Source organism: Falco naumanni, chromosome 3 (assembly GCF_017639655.2).
Source record: "Falco naumanni isolate bFalNau1 chromosome 3, bFalNau1.pat, whole genome shotgun sequence".
NCBI classification, from domain to species: domain Eukaryota; kingdom Metazoa; phylum Chordata; class Aves; order Falconiformes; family Falconidae; genus Falco; species Falco naumanni.
In genome coordinates, this window is record NC_054056.1 from 88,080,604 (window position 1) to 88,108,277 (window position 27,674).

Sequence of the window (27,674 nt, forward strand, 5' to 3'; positions counted from 1 at the left end):
TTTAAATGTCTCTTTCAAAGGAGCCTTTTTTTTTCCCCCTACAGACTCTATTATACTACTAGTATTTAAATACCACATACTACTAATTTCAAAGAGAACTTAGGCTTCACGGCTGTTGACAAGGTATGGTTCAGAATCAAGGGAATTTTAGAAACCCTTTTACGTGTCAAAATGTGTACTTATTAGTTACCTGATGAACTGTGATCAGAGTCATGCTGTCTGTTACAGCCCTGGCAACTAGTCTCCCTCTCAAATAGAAGTCCAACTGGTTGCTCTGCCAGGTTTCAGTTTTAATTTTAGAGCGCTGAGCTTTTCAGCTGTCTAAGCTGGGGGTGTGCTTTGTCTTCAAAACATTTGTAGAAATTTCAGCTTTATTTAAAGTTCATTTTTTTCAGGCAGTAGCTAAGAAATACACAGACTGTGTAAGGGTTTGATAATCATTTGCTATTTTACCCAGTACAAGACATTAGCAGGCCAAGACAAATGAATGCAACATACTTCAATTTTTTTTTTCTTGCTTTGATTTCCCTCACCTTCTTAATGTGCTTTGACCTTCATATCAGGATCCTTAATGGAATCCAGGGGTCTGCCTGTTTTCCAATAAATTCTCCTTAAAATCTCGGGCAGGCATCCTTACATTTATATCTTTCTATCTTCCTTTTTAAGCTTCTAGCATGTCTATTGAGAAACTTCTCCCTTATTATTTTCAGCTACTTAATTCAATGATTCCTTGCTCAGCTGTGTCATGTAATTGGAGTCCCACACTAGATGATGTGGGACAGCTCAGTTACCTCCTTTACAGACTTAAAAAACTGGATAGCCAATTATTTACCTTAGGAAGACCCAGTTGATTGAAACAACATAAAAAAATAATGATTTTCCCACTGTTAATTGTGCCCAAGGTGTGAGAATTGTTCTTTTGGATTTATTTCAGTTTAGAGACCAAATTGGGTAGGGAAGGCAACCACATATTATGCTTAAGATGAAGTATACAACCTAAGTATAAGTTGTTTTTTTCCAAACAGTTCAGTGTGACTGTAAAATCTTTTGTTTGTTTGTCTGTTGTTGTAGAACTGTTGAATACCTAGCAATATTTTCACTGGGAAAAGAAAACTTTTTTTTTTCATTCAAGATGGTCCTTAGATAATAAACATTTTGCCTACACTTGATCCATAATGTTTCAAGCAATTCAGGTGCCTGATCTAAATGCCCATGTCTTAGCTTATCCTTGAAAGAGAATTAAAAGCTCTGTTTTTGCAGGTCAATTTCCAGTTTAGTTGTCAATATAATTTATGAAAATTAATGTCCTAATATATGCCTAATTATTTGTATTAGTCATTAATATTAACTGGCACTTTGTCAAGTAGGTACAACCTCTGAAAGTTGGGCACATTAACTACCTTACTAGATGAACAAGAAAAAGGTGTATCCCAGGAGAAAACCCTGCACGTATGAAATATAAAGTCTGATGAATGTTGAAAGGTAGAGATCCAAACTGACTTTTACAGTTAAAAAAAAACCTTATCACGGGAAAAACAGAGTTCAGTTTGTATGGAAGTTTGTAACCACATGGTATGACTGGTTTTCTTAAACCATTCCTTTATAATACACCAGATTCATGTTAAAAAAGTGCAGTTGCATCTCAGAGAATTTAAAAAGAAAAAAGATAAATATATACTATATGCCAAAGCCATTAAATTTAACCTAGATGCTTCTGTGCATAAGGTGAGAAGGAAATCTATTCATGAATGTATAACAGAATATCACCCTTATTATGGTACCTTTGTAAACTATTCCTTGTTCATCAATTTAAACTTAATCATACCTCTGCTTCTCTTCAGAAAATGTCTGTGCAAGCATTTTACAGTGGCATGCAGACATTTCTGAACAGTGATTCTGGCATGTGTTAATAACTGCAGCCCATGAAGTCGTGGGCAGTCTGTATTTAAAACAGTTGTAGCCCTCCACAGTAGCACTTTTAATGCAAAACACTCAGATACAAGAATGGAGTTAAAATCATTTCAGCTTATTTTAGTGTGTTTCAAATGGACCCAAGCAGCAAGGTAGGGTCTTTGAAAAACAAAATTCCCAGTCTTGATAGACTTAAAGTAAGGGGAAAAAGCATACATTTTTTTCACAACTGTGGACTTCTGCCATGATCTATGAGGTGTCTTGTCCAGGGATTCCTAAAACTTGAAATTTGTTTCTGGATTTGTCCATAGAATGCCATGTATCCTTGAGGTTATACTTGGTTTTGCCTTTCTATGCCTCCAACTTTGTCTTGTTTTAGAGCAAGACCTGTCTTAAGGCTTTCTTTAACTAGGGATTTTTGATAGTGGAGTTGTGACCAAGATAATGTCCCTGATCTTGGCTACAATCTCTGATTCAAATATGCATTTAATAATAGAAAAGATTGTCAACATTTACATAATCATATAACTGTAAGCCTTTATTTATTTTTAATATAAATTTTTTCTGTCACAGGTATTATAGAATTAAAAAATTTGCAAAATTATATACAATGAAATTAATTTCTTAGCGGACATTTGTAGGCTTAGAGTCTAAATCACTAGATTTTTCATATATATATATAATCTAGGATTGTTAGAATAAATAGAAATTGTTTCATAGAATCATAGGTTGGAAGGTACCTTGAAAGATCACCTGGTCCAACCTTTCATGGAAAAGGGAGACTATATGAGGTTATCCGGCACCCTGTCCAGTCAAATCTTGAAAACCTGCAGTGATGGGGACTCTTACCACCTCTCTAGGGAGGATCCAGTGAATGATTGCTCTCACTGTAAAAAATTTCTTTCTCATATTAAGATGAAATCTTTCCTGGTACAACATGTACCCATTGCCCCTTGTCTTCTCCATGTGGCTTCTTGTGAAGAGAGTATCCACCCTCTTTGTAACTGTCCTTCAAGTATTGGAATACTGTGGTGATGTCCCCCTGAGCCTTCTATTCTCCAGGGAGAAAAACCCCTAAATCCTCAGTCTTTCCTCTTAGGGCAGCTTCTCTAGCCCTTTGATGACCCTTGTGGCCCAACTTTTAACCTTTTCCAACCTGTTTGCCCCTTCCTTGAATTGTGGGGACCAGAACTGGAGACAGAACTCGAGGTGTAGCCTGACAGGTGCTGGGTGGGATGATCATGTCTTTACCTCTGCTAGTAATGCCTCTGCAGATGCAGCCCAGGATCCGATATGCTTTGTTGCTGCAGCAGCGTGCTGCTGACTCACACTCAGCTTGTTGTTGTCCACCAGGACCCGCAGGCCCCTTTCAGTAAGGCTACTCTACAGCCATGCAAATTCTAGCCTGTACTGGGCTCTTTGGTTATGTCGTCCCAGCTGCAGGATGGAGCACTTGTCTTTGTTAAACGTCATACTTCTTGTCAGCCCACTCTTCCAGCCTGTACAGGTCCCTCTGTAAGATGGCTCTCCCTTCTGACATGTTTACCTTACCACCCCATTTAGTGTCATCAGCAAACAAGATGAGGGTGCTTTCAATCCCATCATCCAGTTAATTTATGAAGATACTGGACAGTGTAGGGTCCAGTATTTATACCTGGGGGGACCCTACTTCTGACAGACTGCCAACCTCAATAAAAAACACTGACCACCACTCTCTGAGTATGTCCTGTCGGCCAATGTCCTGGCCATCTTGCAGACCACATGTGTAATCTTTACCTTACCAGTGTGTCTGGTTTGTCTATTTCTGCCATATGCAGTCACACCATTGAAAGTAAGGACAATGGCTTCTTCAGTTGAGACATTAGCTGTAATACAAATAAGGCAAGCCTTTTTTTTTTTTTTTTCCCCATATTAAAATTATCTAATATAACTTATTTTCTTGAAAACTCTGAACCCCCCCTAATAGTCACATTCCGTATTTGTAGAGTTTTTAACAATGCTTTGCTTTGGGTAGCTGCCCAACACCTCATTTAGGAATTTGCAGCTTAAATATTTAGTAAATTCTTTGTATAATTTATATATTAGACCGTTGGAGTTAGATTATTAGCAACATAAAACCTAGAAAACTGAAATCATTCCACTAGTATCTTTTGCAAATTCTGACAATCAGTTCAGACGCTTTCTGCATTAGTAGGTTTTTATCAGTTCATTGCATTCAAGTTACGAAATAGGCTGCTTGAATGCCTACTGCTTTGTTAAACTAAAAAATCTTGTTATGGGCAAGAGGAACACATTTTATAAGCAAAGCCAAGAATTTATTGCTAGCTTAATTACAGTCTTAATAGTCTAATCAATGAATTGTTACTAGTCCAGTTATAATGATACCATCATTTACAGTTCAGTTCATATGCAGTTAAGATGATATATGAACAACATTTCTGTTATTTGTCCCTCTCGCTGGTGTTACTCAGTCTCATAAAGTTGGTGATTTCGGTCAGGCAGGGGGGTTGTGGTGTACAGGAGAATCATCAGCCACCCAGGACCTTTGCCTGCAGCAGAGTGATGTTGATTTTTATAGCTTCTTCTTCCTCACTGAAGGACCACTTGGGGCCATTTCCATGTATTCTACATGAAAACATGCTCTACGTTTTGCTCTTTCTTCACTGGTTTGTAATGTCTTTGTTAATCGATGTGGTATGCTTTGCATATGTCTTTGGGGTTTTGTTCCTTCTAAAACTGGTTTTATCCAGTTTCCATGGTTGCATTTTTTTGATGACCAATAATTGCCCACTGGTGTATTATTAATACCCATGGGGCCCCAATATCATCTACTACATAGTCAAGGCCTCTGCTGTTATCACATGCATTTACTTCCTGGTGCAGTATTTTATTCTAGTATCATATCAGTTCATTCTGCACAAAATAACTACTTGTTTCTACTACCTACTTGTTACAAAATTATATATATATAGCAATATATAGCAATACCTCAAACTATTATACAACACTAAACAAAAGCTAGACCAAAGCAGATATTAGTTACCTAGAGTTTAAGTTACTTCTGTTGCAAACTAAAAAAATTGCCCAGGTAAACCAAGACAGCTTCTAGGTCTCCAGGTATAATGGCCACTGATGAACCTACCCCACGTTACTTAATGTAACTCCTCTTGGAACTCATATTTTTGCTCTCCACTCTGTTCTGTAGAGATTAATTCCACAACTTAATTACATACTGTAAAAACAGACTCCTTTCTGTTTTAGTTCCACTGTTGTGCTTTCTACATATTGACTAGTGAATAGTAGTATATAAATGATCCCCAATGAATTCACTATAACATTGATTTATTTTTTTATATATACAGATATCCTTTTGTTCAAATAAAACCCCTAGCCTACTAAATTCATTTCAGGAGCCTATTCACACTTCTGTTTGCTTTGCTTCCTTTATGCTTTATCTTTTTTTTTTTTTTTTGATAAAACTGTACTCTGCATTCAGGATGTGGGCATACCATGTAATGTTTTCTGCCTTGTTTTCAATGATTTTTCTAATACTTTTCAGCTTCTTATTTGTGTTTTAGCCACTGCCTAGCATCCATCTGTGATTTGTAGAGAACATCTTTTCTCTTCGATTCTTTACCAGTACCTCCAACTCTCTAACCAGTTTCATGCCTCTGCTGGTTTTAAAAAGGTTTTATCATGAGCAGTTATGCTTCTAATAAGCAGTCCTTAGAATGTTTCTGGCCATGAGGCTTTCAAAATCTCTTTACTGAAATTCAGCGGTTATTTCAGATGATGTTATTGTGACTGAACAGTCAGATTTATTTTTGTATGAATTATTTTCTATTTAGCGATATAGAGTTTACTCTGAGCACCTTTTATGTCATCAGCAAACTTTGCTGATTCATTTTTGACTCCTTCTCCAAGATCACTCATACATATGTTAAGCATCACAGACCCTGTATGTCCCCTTGGGTAGCCTTTTCTCTGGTTTAAATTCTAACTACCATTTCCCTGTTTCCTTACAACTGTGAGTTCAAAAGGACTTTCTTCTTATCTCGCTGTGATTTAATTTCCTTAAGAGCTTTCAATGAAGCAACTTCTTGAAAGCTTTTTGAAAACCCAAGTATATTTCATTGATTACAACATCTTCGTACACCTGCTTTTTGAGTAAAAAGAAATATGAAGCAAGACTACCCTTTCCTTAGGGAAACAGTCCCCAGTATACTTTGTTTATACACATACCTCCTCATTCTATTCTTTATGACATTGATCTGTCTCGTATGAAGGTCAGCCTTCCCGGGCTATCATTCTTTGATCTCTCCTAGGAGATTTTTATGAGATTGTGTCACATTTGCTACCTCTTGGTATGGAGGCTGACTTAAATGATAAGCTGTACACTGCAGCAATTTCACATCTGAGTTCTTTTAGAGCTCTTGAGTGAATACCATCTGTTCCTGGCAGTTTGTCACTATTTAGCTTGTTCTAAATCCTCCTCTATTGACAAACCAGTCAGAGATGATTCCTCGGTCTCCCCTCCTGTAAAGAATGAGTCTGCTATGGAAACCTCAGGTTCAGGCCTTGCGAGGCCTTGCTTTCCTGGAATCCTTCTTTTATATTCTGCTAAGGTGATCCTTTCTATGTTGTGATTGCCAGTTAGCTTCACTGGGTATGTCTACACTGGCAGGGAGTTCAGACCAATCTATACATACACATATACGTATACGTATACATATACAATACAGCTGCTGCTGAGGACCTGCTACTCCACTATCCATATTTCACAAGACTTTATACATATGTATGTATGTGTGTGCCTATATATGCATGTATGTATTTTATATATATATATACACACAGTGCCTACTTCTCAGCTAGTTCCATGGACTGAACACCTACCTGGCATTTATTAGGTGCACTCCCTTCCAGTTTAGTTCCATTTGAAAGTAATCTAGTTCACACACTCCAAGATTGCTGCTCAGCCTGGAACAAAGGATGGTGAAACCAGTTCATATTCACAAAAATTTCTCCATGGGGTATGTAGCTGATGTCATACATTGACTCAAACAGGGAAAGTTACTTCTGGTGATAAATTAAACAAAAGGAGAGAGAGTGGCAGAGGGAGAGGTGGGGGGAAAGGGAAAGTGATAACTCTACTAAGTGGATGTCTGGGAAAGAAAATGATGAGGGAGTCACAAGGCAAACATACTCCCTGGGCATCCTCTCTAATGCAGCAGGGTCCCCAGTAACGCTTTGGCTATGGTAAATATGTAGTTTTTGTCAGGACTTACTCAGGCTTCCTACCATTTGGGGTGGGTTTTTTGTTTGGTTTTTTTTTTTTGTTTTTTTTGTTTGTTTTGGTTTGGTTTTTTTTTTTTTTTTTTTTTTTCTGCTTATAATGGTATCAGCACTGATTGGAACACATTTTTATCAGGGACAGTTTCATGCTAACTGGGTGTTAAGCTTTGTGCATGCATCTTGTTGGGTAATGTAAATTAAATGTAAACCATAATGCTGAAGCTACAACCCAAAGGGTAGAAAATAGGAGAAAGAGCTGATTCTCATGTGAGTGCCAGTTGCTTCCCCTGAGAACTAGCCATAGGAATAATATTGGGATTTATAAGCCAAAGGCTGTAGCAATAACAGCATGAGATCCACAGGGAAAAATACTACCCAGAAGCACTGGAAAACAGTGCCACAACACCTTGGCTAGAAGAGTAAAGAGATGCAGGGGAAAGGCAAGCTACTGAGCTGCAACCACAAGGCCATGAAGCAGTACAGCAGCACTGAAGGCACTGCGCCCACTGGGAATGGGAATGGTACAGAGGAACTGCACTCTTGATCCAAACTGCAACCTACCAAGGCATGTCCAGCATTTCTGTCTCTAGGCAACATCCCGACCCTATTGTTTCTGAAAAAAGCGTTGCAATGGAAAAATAATTTGAAACAAGACACACTAATTTTTAACTTGACATAATTAGCAGTATTTTTATTTTTCCCACTTAGAAATTAATTGGTTTTTTATCAATGTCTTTTTACTCCTCCTAGCTTTTCACTTTTCTAATGAACATTGTTGCTTTATATTATTTTGAAATCTTTTTCTTATTTCTGACATATATTTTTTATTTTTAGTAATAATTTTGTATATACATATTCTGTCTTTTGATCAAATACTTTTAATGCCCTTTTAACTTAGCTTTGTTTGTCTGAATTTTCCCTTTTAGAAGGTAAAGATGCATTGCTGCCCCAGGTTTCTTTCCTTTACAAGTTGGAGTACATATAATACGAGGCGACATATGGTGTAGTAGTGAGTTGTATTCAGAAAGACATATACAGAGGTACAATTAGTTTCCAGCTCCCATTTGAAAGTCAGTGATAACTGGCTGCTTCTAGCTGCTTCCTTCCCCCCACCCCCCCCCAGCTTTGGGAATCACCTACCTTGTGTTTAAGCAGCATGACACACAACCTGTGAAGCATATTATAGTCCTTCCTACCTAGACATAGGGCTAAATTAAATCACTTGGTTTCTGCTGACTGTTTTGTAATCTAATTTGCCATAAATCACACAAAGTATTTTCAGATCTGTGAGATATATTTTCCAAACAGAAAATTAGTTTATTTGTAATCACTGGGAATGAAATAGTGTGTGCTCAGAAAAGCTATTCAGAAAGAGTAATTCTTTTAAATTTTAATTATTTTCCTATAATTTTTGAAACAGAAACTAACTCATAAGGACTCAAATAAAAAAGGCCATTTCATACTTGAAAGGCTCCAAAATGTGATAGTGTCTGTTTCTGTGCCCATAAAACAGTTTAGGGTAGTGCATATCTGACATATGCATCTTTCTTGGTATCTCCCTTGGGTTTTCTGACATTAAAGGACACAGTGCCTGGTACACTTTTCACCAGCTGGAATTACTTACTGCTAATAAAGAGATGCCAAGGAAATATAGTAGTGTTCTTTAAATAAATTTGCTGAAAAGATAGAAAATAAAATGTAAGTAATGGATTTTTCTCCATTTGATGCATTCACTGCATTATATATTCATTTCTGCCTTATTTGTATGCTATTTCTATCAGACTGATAAGTAAGTTAAGTAAGAAAGCAAGAAAGACCCTTGATTTTCACTGAATAGTTTACAGACTTACTAACAAAGCAGAAGAAATGTGATAAACCTCCAAGGAAATTAGTCATCTTTTCTTTCTTCCTTTTCTTTTTCAGTTAGCCAATGCTGGTCTTCAATTGCTTGTCAATTTTTGTATTTATAAAGCAGCACAGGAGCAAACCATGAAGGCAGCACATGTTGACCCAACTGAAAGTGCTATGTGTCCTTGAAAGCTTTTTTTTTTTGCTTAGGTAATTGAAAAAAGTAGTGCAGTTGTCCACAGAGGGGATGGATGTGGCTTTGTTGGTGTATTCCAACACAGCAGAGACAGCAAAGCTCTTTCTCTGCCTCTCAGCTACTGAAAGTTCCTTGACCTTTTTTGGTCAGTAACATTTTACAGAATGATGATGACTAGATGTTAGATTGGCATTTCATTTAGCTGAGGACTGACAAAATTATTTGAATCTAGACCACTATAAAAATATCAATATAACTTTGCTTAAAGGTATCTGTTATAATCTTTGAGGAAGTAGAATTCTTATTTTCTGAATTTTTCCCACTTTACCTACTGACCCTACTCAGTGTTGTTACATTTGGCCTGGAGAGCTGTGTATCATATTTTACACATAAGTTCCTCCACTATTTCTTAGTGATGGTTCTAATTATGCTAGGCAAGATAGTAAATTAGTAGAACACCAGAACTAAAACAGGCAAGTTAATAAATTCAAGGATGTATTTACATTCTTTCAGTAAAAAAATAACCTTAAAGAATTCCAATGATAAAATATGATAGACATAATGACTGTTCACTGTTGCTGTTTTATACTTTTTTGCTCACTGTCATATCTCAGTACTATTTTGCATTTTTTACTCCTATGTGTTGTCTATTGTTTCCAGTAGCGACTGAACAAACATCAAGTCAATCAAAATTGATGGAAACTGATATATTTATTCAAATTCAGGTGTCTCAACGTTAAGGATGGTTTGAAAATCTCTTTGTAATTGCAATGATGTGTAGCTAGCACAGTATCATCTGCAATAGAAATGTAGCATTAATAAAATAAATTAATATTCTACATGGTATATCCTACGAGTGAGCTTCAGAGCATAATGGTGTCTGTATTACCTTATTCACAGTCTTTTTACACTGTTAGTTTGGTGGGAAATGTCACAAAAGGAAACTGTTAGGATTTTCAGCATTTCTAGCATTAGGCTGAAATTCTGTGCTAACAGATTTTCTTTCCTTGTGAATGTCATGAAAGGAGAAAAAGCTGGGAAGGGCAAGGAAGTATGTGTGTGTTGGGGGAAAATTTGTGAGTCAGTCTACAGTTTTCAGAAAGGCTTTCACTCAATTTGAATTTTAATTGAATGTCTGAGGATTTTCTAGGATCAAATTGCCTCTTTAAGAAATAACATTTTTAAAACAAAGCAACACAATGTATGTTAAAAAATGTACTTGAAATAATGTTGACGAGCTCAAAAGAGGTGAACTGCAAAGTTTCAGACCCCATTGCTAGCTTTTAGACCCTTGGGAAGAGCTGCAAAGGTTTTCAGGAGAAGCAACAAAGCAGGCCATAAACTCTGAGAGATATGGGCCCCAAAAAGAACTTGTGCACCAACATGTGATATCCACTAAGCTTTTTGATCTGTGCATTTTGAAAACTGATGGCATCTGAAACTGGATAGGAAAAAGTTACATGCATTTATGTTATCAGGTGTGATTTCCAAGCAACAGGTGACAATGCTATATCCAAATGAAAAATAGATAATTTTAATCTCTAACCTACAGACTGTGAGGCATTTTCACTGCACAGCTTCAGCAGGTATCTAGGGAAGTTATAAGCTCATAAACATTCTCTGTACCTGGGCTCTGTACCTCTTCGATTGTTATAAAAGGCTCTAACTGGGTAAACAGATACCTTAAGGTGTTACCACAGCTGAATTTTACCCTCGGAGAATGAACTTGAGCTGCATCCAGAATGGAAAGCTGTGGTTCTCAAGATAAGTTAGTGGGATTTGCACCCTATTTATACTCTGAGATTGTTGAAAGTAAGTCTCTCATTACAGTTTCTCACTAGAAATCTTCTCAGGTTAATTTTGTGTCATAGGACATTTTACTTTTGCTCCTTCAGGCTTAGTAATTCATTCTTACTGAAAAAATAGTGTCTTTCTTCTTCAGGCTATTAAGACATAATAAGATTACTAGACATCTGGTATCTAAGAGTTGATTGTGAATTGTCCATCTCAGAACCTAGAGCATGTGAACACATATTCTCACTGCTACAACTCAAAGAGTTTTTGCCATTTTTACCTTTCCATTCAGAGAACTCAGCTGTAACTAAAATGCCATAACTATAAGTTGACAAGCATTTTTATTCTTATTTAAATGCTACTGAAAAAGATTCCAAGTTTGAAGATTGCTTTAAAAAGGGGAAAATGCACATTCTTAGAGGTATACCAGCCCTCTTGCACTAAAACCTGTTAAGACACAGACATTCATTTTATGGTTGAGCTCATGCATAAGTCATAGAAGAGTGCAAATCCTTTGCTTTTATACCATTTAAATAGTTTATAAATCCTTTGGAAAATGGAACATATTTTACTCAATGCTTTTTGCTCTTATTTACTAAGAAACCTTTGCTTTGGATTCTTCTTCTCTAATGACTGCTTATGTTATTTGATTGACACTTTCTTACTCTCAGGATTTTAGAAAGATGCTGCTGTTTTCTTCTTGTAAGTGCATAAATTATGATAGTATGTTTTTTTTTAAAATGTGATTATAAATAAATATGGCATTAGAATTATGTTTAAGGATGAACAGTAAAAGGATCTACAAAGATCTGTTTTCTCCCTTGCATTTACAATTAAAATTTACCAGTTTCGTATGCTATCACACCTTTCTTCCTCACTTTGTCATACATAAAGTTTGAGATTACTGTACATTTTTATTTTCACTAAGGGGAAATGACAGTACCAGAAGACTGCATTTCCAAAATGTACGTCTACCAAAACCCCAATAAAAATTGGTGCTTTGAGTATACAGTAAGCTCAGCAGACAAAAGGTTTCTCTATTGGGGCACATCTGGAATAAGTTATCCCTGTATTACACAGCTTTAGTGTTAGACACATGAATCTTGATATATATCACTCTAACAAGAAATCCTGGTTTTTAATCAGCTAGGACTTTGAAGATTTGCATTAGAAAATACACTTTCTTTCCATAAAAGCATACTATTTACAGACCTTTGTACTGAACTAAAGTTTCTGCCCTATTGCCTCCAAATGGGCCCTTTGCCATAGCAACATCCCCACATGAAGCAGTTGGGCCAAAACCACTTCCTGGAAGTAAAATAGAGAATTACATTAATTTGGTGTCCACAAAATTTACCACAAAAATGATGTTTCACAATATTAATGTCTGATCTATTCTCAAAAATTTAGTAGCATGGCATTCTGCTCTCACCTTTCCAGGTTTTATAAGTGACTGGTTAGCTATTTCATTCATTTTATTGTTGATGGTCTTACTAATTTAAGGAAGAAGCTGTAGCTGCTAGCCAAAAGGTAAGCTGCTGAAAGGTTAAGGAAATAAAGCACATTATTTCTGGTAAAGAAAATGACTTACCTGTAATTGTTGTTCAGTGAAGAAATGAAACATTCAAGCATCTGTTCCTTAATGTTCTTTCTTGACAGTGACCTGATGTCTCAATGTTAGATAAAAGAAAACACTGGGCAGATTTTCTAATAGCTTTTGTCTCTTTGCTTAATCCAAGTGGCCTTTCAAAGTGTAGCCTGTGAAAGGAGTCTTGTGGGTCTGAGGGAACAGTTAGGAATAATCCAGTGATTAAGGAGAGAGGAATGTATGATTAGCATGCAGCTTTGGCATTTATACTTTCATCTTTATAACATTTAGGACTTAGGTTTGCCTGGCAGTATGCTGATAAACACCTGGTCCTGAGAGATCAGCAGCATTCTTTTTTTCCTCTTTTTTATTTCCCTGCCGCCCCCCCCCCCCCCCCCTTTTTTTTTTTTTTTTTTGTCTGGTGCAATTCCTTTTCTGGCCATCTGATGGTCTGGAGTATAGGAACCAAAGTCAGTTTTCCATTCACTGCAATTCAGCGAGGTTTGGGTGAACTCCAGGTGGTCCTGAAGTTAGACTTCTGTGTTTAATATCTCTTCACAGTCCCCTGAGTTATTCTTCAATCCTTTCTGCAACCTGAGAATGGGCAGTTTAGAAATAGGTGGGGCTTGCAGTCCTTGATAACCTCCAAGTCTTGTACCTTGTGTAAATTTTGCACCTGAAAGGAAGGCAGTTTTATGTGTAAAAATAGTAAGTGATCTAAGAGGCAAATTTCATTCGTTGATGCACAGTTGGCATCACATTTAATGCAAAATCATCTGTGTAGTGTGAGCACTGGGAGCGAAATGAGAAAAAGTTCTGAGTAGTTTGTGTATTCAAGTAAATCACACAGCCTGATACATCTGCTGGCACGGCCAAGGTATTAATGGGAATTTCACCACAGTCTAGAAAAGGATACGCAGCATTTATTTTATCCTGTACTTTGTTATGACCCTGTTCCTTTAACAATCTGTGGACTACCTAACTCCCGCTCTGAGAGTAAAATTATGGCATATCTTCTCTCCTGACTCACTAGAGTTGTTTGTTGGAATGGGATTAAGCTAGTGTTTGCTTTCAGAGCAGGTTATATTCAAATGCTCCTAGTGCTGGCTTTAAACCTTGCTTGGGGGCTGTCCTTTGATCTCTATCCTGTATGAACCAATTCAGCCTGTGGCCTGTAGTGACTTATTATGGAAACAGATAATGCAAGATTTGGGTACTTATTCTATAGTTGCATAAATCTCTGGTGTTTCTACAATTTATCATTTGACATAAGGAAAGAGTTTGCCTCACAGGTGGGGAAACCTGTGAGACCGCATAAATTTTCAGTCTTGTGTCATAAACACTGTAAAACAGTATATTCAGTTTAATTTAGTAAAAAATTATTCAAAATACAAATATGAACACATTTGACTGCAGGAGAACTGCCTCTTTTAGGGTGACATGCACTAGCTCTTAAAGGTAGGCATGTAGTTGCACTGTGGGAGATGGACAGCTGCTGTGAGGACCAGATTTGTCAGTGACACAGATCAGTCACTGTTGTGAATCACTTTTGAAAAATCAAAAATCCTAGATGGCTTAAACATTAAAAAAAAAAATTTTTTTTTATGTTCATTTTTTAGGTTCATTAAGGAGAAAGTCACAGGTCACCCTTCTTTGTGGCTAGACCCAAAACAGTTGTTTATACTATTTATATTGTTTATCTTAAAATTGTCTAGTAGAAGCAGTCTGGCATGATGTCCAATACCAGTCTGGGAAGCTCCAAGCAAATACCCTGTGTATGTGATTTTTGCATTCTACTTTAGATATTAATTTTCTAGTAATTTCTTAATCACTGTGGTTAACACAGGAGAGTGTAATTATTATTGGCAGCACAGATCACTTTAAACAAAATTACATCCCTACTTATTACCATATTACCGTAGTTACACTATTATTACAGAATCATCTTTACTTAATTACTAACCAAAAGCAATTATGCCAAATTATTTGAACATTTTAATTTAGTGAAAATATCTTACTTCCCTTTATGAACAACAAAATGTCATCATCACCATGTAATAGGATAACTTGCATATGTCAATGTGCTCTTGATGTAGTTCATAAAAATTCCTTAGGCCAGAATGTTCCATCCTGTGTTCCTGCAAAACTAAATGACCAGAGTAAGGTTAATCTGAAAAAAAAAAAAAAAAAAATAAAATCTGATTCTCTTGGCTGGCTGTTAAATCTGCACTTTATGTCATACTATAGTGATGATTACAGCAATGCGTAATACTTAGTATGTCCTTAGTATGAGCTTAGTATGTAGCTTTGGCTAAGTTTTTCTTGAAGCCAGGCTAAAGACTGCAAACATTCTCTGTAGTCCTGGAGATGCACAATGTTTTGAGGTGTTTAACATCTGGGCTTTTTATACGGGATTTATCTCTAATTGCTGTACACTGCTATTTAACATGTGAAACAAATCCCAATTTCAGTTCTGTAGTGGTAAGGGTCATTTCATGAGTACCTATACATTTTGCCTATAGAAAAGGAAAAAAGTTATTTTATGCTACATTATATTATTTCAGTTTATCTAATTTTTGTTGATGTCCTAAGAATAGAACAGGATATGGTCGCGCAGCTGTAGTCAATATACAATAGTTACAAATATACAAATAGAGCTTGTTCAAAAATTTCTAAATGTTGAACTGGAAGTAGATAAGAAAAAACTGTTTTAACTTTGGGATTAAGGGAAAAGTTTAGAGAAAGCTAGGAAATGAGTTACAAAAATAACTGTATGTAAAGAAAGGCTTAAAAAGCAATTGTGGGTTCCATATGCAGGTTCACAAGCTGCACACTTGCAGGTGTTCAGGCTTGCCACGTTGCATAACTTTACAATATTTATTCCCAGGGAAAAAGATGGAGTGGATTCAGGAGAACAATCCAGTAAAGCCAAAAAAGAGATCTAGGAGATAAAATGTCTTCTTCAATGGAAATGAAAAAGACATTTAAGCACATCTAGCTCAGAAGTGGGGAAATTTCTAAAGTATAAATGCAACTGTTTTGTAGTTCATGATAGAAGTAAGGAACTGTTACAGGTTATTTCATCTGAGCTACAAGCTCTAACCCAATAGCGAATAGAATCAAGATTGCTGTCAAACATATTTTGAGGCTGTGATCCTATGGTTTTTAATCCCTCCTGAGTACTCAGCAAGTCAGGGAAATGACAGGTAATACAGCTGAACTGTTCATACACAGTTGATTCATACTTGGCAGATGGGTCCCCAGAACAGCAGTCCTACTGCATCTAAGCAAATTGTCTTCAATTACATGTTTTTCCTTGGTGTGGTCAGGGTATATGAGATGTGTTGCATGTGCCTGCATAGACTTCAATTGTGCAATTCAGTTATTTTAACCTGTGTTGCCAGCAATTTGTGAATCTGAAGTAGGTAGTACTTGGTAGATCTCCCACCAAAGTCAATGAGACTGGCAGTTCTTCATGAGGAAGGGAGGATCATTCACTTCTTAGGGTTTTTGTTGTTGTTGTTTTGTTTGGTGGGTTGTTGTTTTGTTTTTTTTTTGGGGGGGGGGTGGTTAAGTCAAAAAAAGCAGCATTTCTAATCTGCAATAATTGCTGTGAAGTATTTAAACATTCTTTCACTGCAGCTGTCTAATTGACAGGCAGTCTGAATATAGAATGATTGACATTCTTTAAGGTAAACACGCAGACTTAGGCAAAAGCAAGCACTGCTTTGAGATAGTGATATAACATCCAGCACTGATGCTGTATTGCATGTTATCATTTACAGGCTTACAAGTAATTTGACTGAAAACAAGGACTTCTCTAAATAAGAATATGTAAGATATCCTTGTAGGCAGTTATGGCTTCTCTGAAAGATGTCTTTCTAGACTTTTGTGTGCCAATATTAATGGGGGCAAAGAGATGGAATAAATAAAGAAAGTGGATAGGGCAAACTGGTCAGAGAGAAACAAGACAGACGACACTAGTTTTGAGAGATGTTTCATCCAAATTTTAGTTATGGAAAATAATTCTTAAAATAATTACATGGCTTTCCAAAGAGAAACTACGTTTCTGCTACTTTATTTTTGCTTTTAGCTTTCATTACATTGTTAGTTATTTATTTCAATAAAAGATTTCTGTCACCACCACCCTTAATTCAGCATACCACAAATCTATGTCTGTCTGTCTACAATTTGAGTTAGTGTTACTATCTTAGAATACTTGTGTTGAAAACAATGCTTCAGGAAAATCTGGCTGGAAATGTTGTCCACGTTCTGTGCCTAGTTTACTTTTGAAGGTGAGCATCATTTAAAGCCAGACTGCAAAGTTCATTTTGATCCTTAAGCATGGGGGTTTTATGCCAGTTAAAGCAAAAAGAGAAAAAAAATAATATTTCTACCTCTGCTGCCATGTAACCTAGTGAACAGATACGATGTTTCACTCCTCCAAAGCTGTGTAAGGGCCATGCTGCTTTTTCCAAGAGTATCGGAAACACCTTTGGAGTGATCAGCTGTACTGATCATAGTATTTAGGGCCCTTCAGAATAACTGGGTTGTTAGATTTTGTACTATGCTGAAGACCCCTTCTTGAAGGCACGGACCTAGTATCTCTTAAATGCCTCTATATGTTTTTCCAGTACACTTTGCTTGAACATCACACACACAAGGAAGGTCCTGAGATTAAATTAACTCTGTGGACATCAGAGGAAGAGAAAATACTTGATGGTTAAGTGTGAAAAGAAGTCTTTTAGCCTTAATCTGGTCATCCTACAGCTGCACTTAAGGCAATTATACATAATGTCTCAGTCTATTTCTAATTATATCTATTGTAACATGCTATTTATGCTTATAACTGCTGTGTCATCGGATTATTCATTGGTTTCTCCTCAAAGACACTTAGTTTTCCTTCTACAGTGTTTTCAGCCACTAAGAAGCTACCAGTGTCTATAAACAGACAAAATTAATCATTTCCATGTAATTTTCCTTGCCATTGTTGGTGCATAATTTTGTCATTGTACTGGCCCACTTTATTCATTCTTTGCAATGTTAGGGCCTACAGATTCAGCACCAAAAATAGCTCCTCATGAAGAGCCTCCTTTCCAACTTTCTTTATTCACTTCTTCTTTCAAGCCACTGTTTAAATATGTTTAACAGTCCTGATCCCCCAAATCAGTGTACTATTAAATTATTTCCATTCTGAGAATTACTCATGAGAAATCTTGTGAAACTGTTTTTGAAGCAGGATACTCTGCACTCTGAGAAAAAGCAGTGTTGCTGAATTCATAGTCTTTAATTTTATTCACTTTAACTGTTTGCAATATTAATAAGCTAGTGATTTTTCAGACTGTAATATTTTTGTAAGGAACTTCTATCAATAGCTTTAAAAATGCCTGAATAAATTGTAGCTACCTGGTTTACCTTAGACCTTTTATTCTTAAATCTTTAATTACTTACAAAGGTGAAATGCTAAAGCCAGAACTGAGATTTGTAATTTGTTTCTTATAGGCTAGACATCCACACAATAGTCTTATCTTACCTAGTGGCAACAAAACTATGTTTTTAAACATGAATAATTGCCTGGGTAATAGCCAGGAAAGTCCTTTTTATATCTAAACAAGCATTGCACATAGGGGAATTGGAACAATAGCTGAATACTGATTATGCTGTTCCTGAATTTTCCCACAATTTTGATACCTGGAAATAAAAGCATAGTTCTTCTAGACTCACTAAGCTATAATAACATTAGTGTAACTTTTAAAACACTCAGTTTCCTTCCTTCACATAATTTAAAAACATTGTTCTAGGTAAATATTACCTGATTAAAATAGTAGCTCTACTTTAAAATGTATGTGTTTTATATTTCCTGTATATTTGGTATAAAATACTATTTTCTCACTGCTTTAACTGATATTACATAGGTATTATATTAAAGCGTACGAGAGTTTAAGGATACACATTATTTGTAGTTTATGTGTTACATAGAACTACTTCTGGTGCCTAATAGAAAGTCAATGGAAATTTATTTAAAATATTACCCTGACATTCGGAACTTTATACAGTTGAAAACAAGCTGTGGCCATGGATTTTCATGTATTCTGTTATTGACTTTCTCAAAATTAATGAACAAGCAATATACTTTAGAGCAATGATGAACATCCTGTTCATGATGCATGATTCATTCTTGCAAAGTAATACTTAATGTAAATTGCAAGCACACATGCTAATGACAGCCAAGGCCTAAAAATGCAAAAATTAATTGTATCTGAGTGATAGAGCAAAGGTAAACAGAACATTTTCAATACTATCATTTGCTTATGCCATTGAATTTTTAGACCTAAGTAAATCTTCACAATTGGAAGGATACTCTATTGGATGAGGTAGGTACTGGATATGAGAAGGCTATCGTATTGTGTACTTGCTGTAACATACAGCCATAAAAATCAAGGCATTACTATTTGTTAATTCCTTAGGGACACTCAAAAGCTTTTCCATAGGCCTTAGTTCTTTAAAGACAGAAAATTTTGGTGTCTGGAACATGTTTCAGCCTACGTTGTTCTGTATAAGTTTGGTTACAGAATTGACACCACCAGATAGATATTTTTTTTAAAAAAAATTTTGCTCAGGTTCTCTGACCAGAACTCATTCCTTATCTTTCCCAGCATTCTTTAATCTACCTTTTTCCTGGGACTAATCTCATTTATTTACAGAATAACTATTTGACTAACACCAGCCTTGTTTGCTGATGCTCTTACTGTTTCCTGAAACTAAAAAGCCCATATTAGGTAACTGCAGATTCTTAATTCCAAACCTCATAAGTATTATAGAAGATGCACCATCATTTTATAGGTGGTAAAGCCACTCACTCATTCCCCTACCCAGCTGGATGGGGGAGAGAATTGGAAGGGTAAAACTGAGAAAACTTGTGTGTTGAGATAATGACAGTTTAATAATTAAAAAAAAAAAAAAAAGGCAGAAATCAAAACCAAAATCAGTAACAAAAAAAAAAAGGAAAAGAAACAAACGCATCAAAATGAAGTGATGCAACCTTCCTCTGCCCCGCAACTGCTCACCACCAATTGACTGATGCCTAGCCAGTCCCCAAGCAATGACAGCCCCAGCCAACATCCCTTCTCCCCAAAATTTTATTGCTCATCACGATGTCTCATGGTGTAGGTCACCTTGGGGTCACCTGTCCCAGCTGTGCCCTCTCTGACTTGTGCGCATCATCCTGCTCACTGACGGGACAGCATGTGAAACCGAAAAGGCCTTCATGCTGATGTGTAAGTGCTGCTCAAAAATAGCTTAAACACCCCTGTGCTATCAATCTGTCATCATCTTGGCATTTGCCCTTAAGATATTTGTATACACTGGTAAGATCCCCTCTTGGTCTTCTCCAGGTTAAACAGGCCCAGGTCTCTCAGCCTTTCCCCATAAGGGAGATGCTCCAGTCACCTAACCATCTTTGTAGCCCTGCACTGGACCCTCTCCAGTAATTCCCTGTCTCTCTTGAACTGGGGAGCCCAGCACTGGGCACAGCACTCCAGATGCAGCCTCACCAGGGCAGAGCAGAGGGGGAGGATCACCTCCCTCAACCTGATGGCCACGCTACTCCCAATGCCCCCCAGGATCCCATTGGCCTTCTGGGTCACAGGGACACACTGCTGGCTCATGGTCACCTTGTTGTCCACCAGCACTCCCAGGTCCTTCTCTGCAGAGCTGCCTTCCAGCAGGTCAGCCCCAGCCTGTGCTGGTGCATGGGGTTGTTCCTCCCCAGGTGCAGGACCCTCCACTTGCCTCTGTTGAACTTCATGAAGTTCCTCTCCGCCCAACCCTCCAGCCTGCCCAGGTCCCGCTGAATGGCAGCGCAGCCTGCTGGTGTGTCAGCCACTCCTCCCAGTTCCGTACCACCAGCAACCATGCTGAGGGTGCACTCTGGCCCTTCATCCAGGGCACTGATGGGTGAGTTGAACAGGACTGGACCCAGCACTGACCTTGGGGACCACCGCTGGCTACAGGCCTCCAGCTGGGCTCTGCACCACTGATCACAACCCTCTGAGCTCTGCCATTCAGCCAGGTCTCAATCCACCTCACTGCCCGCTCATTTAGTGCACAGTTCCTGAGCTACCTATGAGGATGTTACAGGAGACAGTGTCAAATGCCTTGCTGAGGTCAGGGTAGACAACACCCACTGCTCTTCCCTCATCTACCCAGCCAGTCGTTCCGTTACAGAAGGCCATTAGCTTGGTAAGGCATGACTTCTGCTTGGTGAATCCATGTTAACTACTACTGATAACCTTTACCTCCACATGCTTTGAGATGACCTCCAGAATGAGGTGTTCCATCACCTTTCCAGGGATGGAGGTGAGGCTGACTGGCCTGTAGTTTCCTTCTTGCCTTTTTTGAAGATGGGAGTAACATTGGCTTTTCTCCAGTTCTCCGGCACCTCTCCTGTGCTCCATGACCTTTCAAAGATGATGGAGACTGGCTTAGCAATAACATCTACCAGCTCCCTCAGCACTCGGGAGTGCACCCCGTCAGGGCCCATGGACTTGAGGGTGTCAGGTTTCCTTCAGTGATCTCTAACCACATCCTCCTTGACCAAGGGAAAGTCTTCCTTTCTCCAGACCTCCTCTCTTGCCTCCAGAGTCTGGGAGACCTGAGGGCTGGCCTTGGCAGTGAAGACTGAAGCAATGGTGGCATTTAGTAACTCTGCCTTCTCTGCATCCTTCCTCACCAGGGCACCCACCTCGTTCAGCAGTGGGCCCATGTTTTCCCTCGTCTTCCTTTTGGTACTGATGTACTTGAAGAAGCCCTTCCTTTTGTCCTTGACATGCATTGCAAGATTTAATTCCAATGGGATCTTAACCTTCTTTGTCACTTCCTTGCATGTTCTGACAACATTCTTAATATTCCTCCTAAGTGGCCTGTCTTCCACATCCTGTAAACTTCCTTCTTCGGTTTGAGTTTCGCCAGAAGCTCCTTGCTTATCCATGCAGGCCTCCTGCCCTCATTGCTTGATTTATTACTCATGGGGATGTACCTATCTTGAGTTTTGAGGAAGTGATGCTTGAATTGATGCTTGAATACTAACCAGCTCCCTTGGACCCCTCTACCTTCCAGAATCCTATCCCATGGGATTCCTCTGAGTAGGTCCTTGAAGAAGCCAAATTTAGCTCAGCTCTCCTGATGTCCAAGGTTGCAATCCTGCTTGTTACTCTGCCTTTTCCATGCAGGATCCTGAACTCCACCATCTCATGGTCACTGCAGCCAAGGCAGCCCCCAACCTTCACATCCCCAACCAGTCCTTCTTTCTTTGTTAATAACAAGGTCCCACAGCACACCTCACCTTGTTGGGTCCTCCACTATCTGCATCAAAAAAGTTATCATCAGTGCTCTGCAGGAGCCTCCTGGACTATATGAGCCTATCTGTGTTGTCTTTCTAGCAGATATCAGGGAGGCTGAAGTCCCCCATGAGAACCAGGGCCTGTGATCATGAGGCTCTCTCCAATTACCTGTAGAAGGCCTCATCGACTTCCTCTCACTCATCAGGTGGTCTGCATTAAACACTCACAACAATGTCTCCCATGTTGGTCTGTCCCTTAATCTTTACCCATAAGCTCTTTACTCATTCTTTATTTTCTTTGATTTCAATAAATAATCATTGGAACATACAGTGTGATTTTCTAACTATATAGGAAGAAATATAGGCAGATGGGTAGAAAAACTGTAATATGATGAATATCTATGTTCAGTATATTTCAAATAAAATAAAATAGTTATGTGGGAAAACACATTTTAACTGACCACTTTTTTCTCAACCCATTAAAGACTTAATACTTTTCTGAGTATTCAGAAATTGGGACAGAAATCCAATATTTATGCCACAGATGAAGGAAGGAAGGAAGAGGTTTTCAGATTTGTCTTTGTAACTTCACAGTATGGCTAATAGTTTCAGTCAGAAATAGATATTTTCACTTGCAAAAAGCTGATACAGATGCAAGTTTAGTTTCACAATAACTTTTTAATGGGAAAATTGTGATAAAAAAATACTTTTATATTCTAAATTAAAGAGCACTTTAAGATCAATATTATTAAGTGTGCTTTTTAGCTACAATTTCCCTTTAGGTTACCAGATAATGTCTTGGGTTTTTTAAAGGAGAAAAGAGTAAAGAGCCATTAGAAAGTAAAAGAAGCAGAGACAGGAGAGAAATTTCTATTTAACGGGCAGAGGAGACATTAGTCAATAAGTACTAACACATGCAAAACCACATACTTTATGCTTGAATTCCCTAACAAAGGCAAAGTAACTAAACATTATTGCAACAGTCCACTGCTTTGTTGTTGCTGCTGGGAGTTAAATAATAATGAAAACAAATGGGTTCCTTTTTCTGTAAAGAGCCTTGATAATCTCTCTCATGGTAGACACTTAAAACATTCATTTTGAATTCTATAACCTGTGTTATACAATCTTCTCTCAAACAAATGCCTGAGATCCTGCTCGATAGCATTAAAAACACCTGAAAGAGCTTTTCAGTTTAAATACCTATTTTTATTTTTTTTTTTACTTCCTGGGACATGAAATATTTGTGGCTTAAAAGCACAAAAGTTTATTTCGATCATTTTTTAAAGAGGAGCATCGTTCTTTGGAGAATCTGGAAACTGCCCAAGGAGAGACTATATGATCAGTTTTGCAGTTTATCACTGTGGAATCGCTTTAGCTGAGTGTTTCACAAAGACTAAAGCTGGCAAATCCATTAGTGAATGAAGTGACTACAAACACGAAGTTAATACTGCAAGAATGACCAGTAATTAAAACATTAGGTTTGATAGAGCAACTTTGAGATACTTTGATTACTATGCTAAATAAGCAAGCTCTGTGGCTTGTGTAACATAAGCAGGTTTGACAGTAAGTTTTGCAAAAGGCATAAATAACTGCACATATGTTTGTGACCACCACAAAAGTTGAAGTAATATTTCTTTGAAGTTGCAGTTGATTTCAGTAGAATAAATGGACTTATTAGACATCATTGTGATTAATAGTGACAAATTAAAATAAATCCGAAGTCCCCAAATGGTATATGTATTCATACGTGTTAATAATGCATTTTGCAAACCTATTCAAAGAACAGCCAAAGAGTATAAGATAGCATACAAAATGATGAAACGTATTCCTGACATAAATGTAGCAATATGGCTATCACTGAAACTTTATAATGAGGTTACAAAACAATAATACCTTGATTTTACAGGTGCTGAAACAGTTACATTTTGTCTCTTTTGTGTATGATGTAATCAGTTAGAATGATACCTCTGTAAAAAAAACGTATTATTCTCCTTCCAAAGCCAGAACTAAAGATGCTATCAAAGGTAGATTTTATATTCTTTAAGGGAAAAAAATGAATCATCATATATAAGAATTCTGGAAAAGAATGTCTTAGCAGTGTAGGTTAGACATAAAATTTAACTTCTAACTCTGTTAGACTAATAATACAGATTTGCAAAGGTCCTTATTGTTCTTGTTCAGGGAATGTCCTCTCAGAGAATTTTTAATTCAGAAGATCAGTCAAAGACTAACAATAGGAAGTACTGCTCAGATTTCTGAATTCTGACAAGTGAAGTTTGGTGACTCACTGCTGGAGCCTCAGCTTGATAATTTTCTTTTCCTGTTCTATTTTGTGACACTGTTTCTACTCACAATTATGCTATAAAAAGGATTTTTATTTTTCCTCTAGAAATTTTCCTGCTAGTTTCAATGAAATTTGGAAGAGCTATCCTGATTTATTTAATGAGATAATAATGTGTTATTAAATCACTGCAGATTAGATTGTTAGGTGGTGTGTTTATTTTTTACAAATAATGTATTTTCTTCTAAAATCATCTAAAGGTTTCACCACACCTACAATATCAAGAAAGGCTTTTTCACATGGTACATGAATGACCATAATTTTGATGATGTATGAATTTAAGTGTCTCTGCCTTTATGACGAATAACACTAGGCAACATTGCTGAAGTGATGGATAACACAAAGAGGCATTGCTCTGATGATGTATTCTAGTAAGGGGACAAACCTGATATAAAATACATAATAAGAACAAGTTGCTTGGGGTTTTCTGTCATCACAGCAATAATTGTCAGCGCTGTATACTCTATTGATAACATTGGTCTGACAGTACATAACACAAAATGGAATCTCTTTACAGATGTGGCATGGATCATACTTATAAAATAAGGATGAAATGAGAAAAGTTAATCCCCATTTCTCATTTTTGTTTCATTTTTGAAAGCAAGTCTCTCTTGAGCAACAGAGCTGTAAAAATTGGATACCATTGGTTAATAACTCTGCTGCCTGTGTCTCCAAAATTAAGTACTGTCTGGAATTTGCAAATAAATCATGCTTAATGTAGCCATAAGAATGCCTCTGATACTGCTTGTCTAATTACAGAATATATGTCACTGTGACAATATGTAGAATAGGACAGGTTTTCTGTTGCCATCCATGACTGCACTAGCCAGTGAATTGAATTGTAGGCCAGGGGGCTACAGCCATAGAGCTGTGTGGTGGTGATGGCACTATGGATTTACAGCTTCAGCCATGGGACCTTGTTAGATTATAAGGATGCATTTGCTCTTTATATGAAATATTTTGAAAAATGTTTGTAATAATGTGTTTAAAGTTATTATACAAATCAAAATGTGAAACTCAAGATGGAGGTGCTTAGATTACAGCATTGCTATGCATTTAACAGGCAGACTGAACTAAGATGTGAGCAGTCAGGAACATATTTACATAATGATATGGTGATAATGAAAAGGACAGATGTAAAGTCATAGTTCATGACTCAAGTGACAGTCGTGAAAATCATCTTCTTGATGCAGTATTCATATGTGAATGTGAATGGGGAATTTAGTTGAGAATTATCCTATGAATCTTGGTCACTGGGACATCCACGTTATGGTAGATGGGGTGCTTTATCAATTTTTGTAATAGCTAATTCAGAACTATTAGATGGTGTAACAGGGAGGCTGCTGGTCATGAAGAAGTGTGACAGAAAAAAGTTGATTTTAATGACTTGCTATCACATTATACCTTACAGATTAAGCTTTTTTACAACCAAATGCAATAATATCCAGTTTTTAAATGAGACTAAGCAACATTTTCAGTCTATTCTGATGCTATGACCTCAAAATAAACACTAAATTGATTTTATATTAAGTAAAATAGACTTGTCTAAAAAATACATGAGTGTGTTTTTAATCTCTAAAGATTATCTTTCAGAGGACAAGTTAAGAAACCAACACATTATTTCTCTTATACACCCCAACAACAAGGTTGTCTCCACCCTCATTTGCTTCCAGCTCCCTTTGAGACAAATACATCTGATATTTCCTAATCAGGGGATTATTTCTGTGAGCACTAAATCAAAGACAGATCTTCCATTGACCTCACTAGATAAGGTGATAAGGTCTTAGAAGACTTATGCACACACAGTGCTGTAAAAATGCCAAGAAAGATCTGTGATGAAGTGGTCAGTTATTTATGATGCACAGGGCTGATTGTAGTCTGTAGCTTCAGACCACAGATTAATAGTTTCATATGTTTATTATGTAATTCTAGATACAAAATCTAGAAACTCCCACAGAAATCTTCAGGTAATTTCAGTGAGATGATTTCAGTCAGAAGTGCTGAGAAAATAATGGAAATTTTGGAGAAAAATTAATGAATCCAGAAGCTGATGGGATTGGTTTGCGTAGAAAAGTGAAGGTTTTTCATTCTTGAGAAAATTAATGAATGAGAAGGGCTAAAATCTTTTTTAAGAACTAGAATAATAAAGAGGATAAAGAAGTATGACATACGAGATCTAAACTATACCAATGTGTGGAATTGACGTAAAGCTTCTTAAGACCAACAGCCAGATGCTAAAATGTTACTGGCACTATTCCATGCCACAGCTATAGCTATGATTTACTACCAGAGAGGCACAGTTAATTTAAGAAAAAACAAACACCACAGGCTGGTTTACGTGCACAAATCGTCTTTTCCATCATCACAGCCACTGATCAGTGCTGTTTAATAAACATAGTTGTTTAAAAAACTGAAGTGAACATCATAAGGTATCGCTTTCCTTAGCAGGAGCTTCTTGTTTGATCTCTTGTATTCTGCAGTGAAAAAAAAAAAAAAAAAAGGTAGAAATTACTCCTAGAGCACATTACTGCAGTAAAGAAGATAGAGATGAGAATGAGGACTTTATATATATTGCCAGATGTAACGGTCCACATATCAGGCCATGAGATTACAAAATGGTTTCTGTTGCTGGGACAAGTTATAGCTCTTGAAACTGTGAATGGGCAACATGGGTGATCTAAAGGATTCTTTTAAGATCATCTAAAGGATGATCTAAGATACTACCTTTCATACTGAATTACAAAGATTTTAGAAAGTTCTTCTGCCTTGAATCATTCAAAATTAATTGAAGCAGAGACCTGCAAACCTCTCTGACATGAAATGATGTTACCAAAATGATTCTGAGATCCTGGAATACTTACTACTCAGTCTGAGATTCATTACATCATAAACATTTGCAATTATGTCTGCTCAGCATTTATATGCCCAAGTAACACAGGACTGGGTACATTAGCTTTGTGATGTGACCAAGATAAAAGTAAAAACTGGTCAAATTGGTTAAAAACACTTTTTAAAGTGTTCTTAAATTTTTCTTGCATCCAAATTATTTATAGGTGCATTTCATACAATCTACAAGCTAAAATAAATTACCTGAACCAAACTTTTCTTAAAAAAAACCAAACAAACCAAATGTTTTTTTTCTCATTAAGTGTTTAGCTTGTAATGTCACTTTTTTTGCTTGCATTTTTGCCTATATTAGGCATTTAAACATTTAAAAAATTACATTTATCTAGATAGAAAGTATTCCGGCGATTACACTGCAGCCTATTAATTTCTGTTAAATGATTTAAGAATGCAATTTCTTTAAGTAGATTTTTTTAAAATGGCATATTGACTTGACAGAAAGTCTGCTATGGCTCAG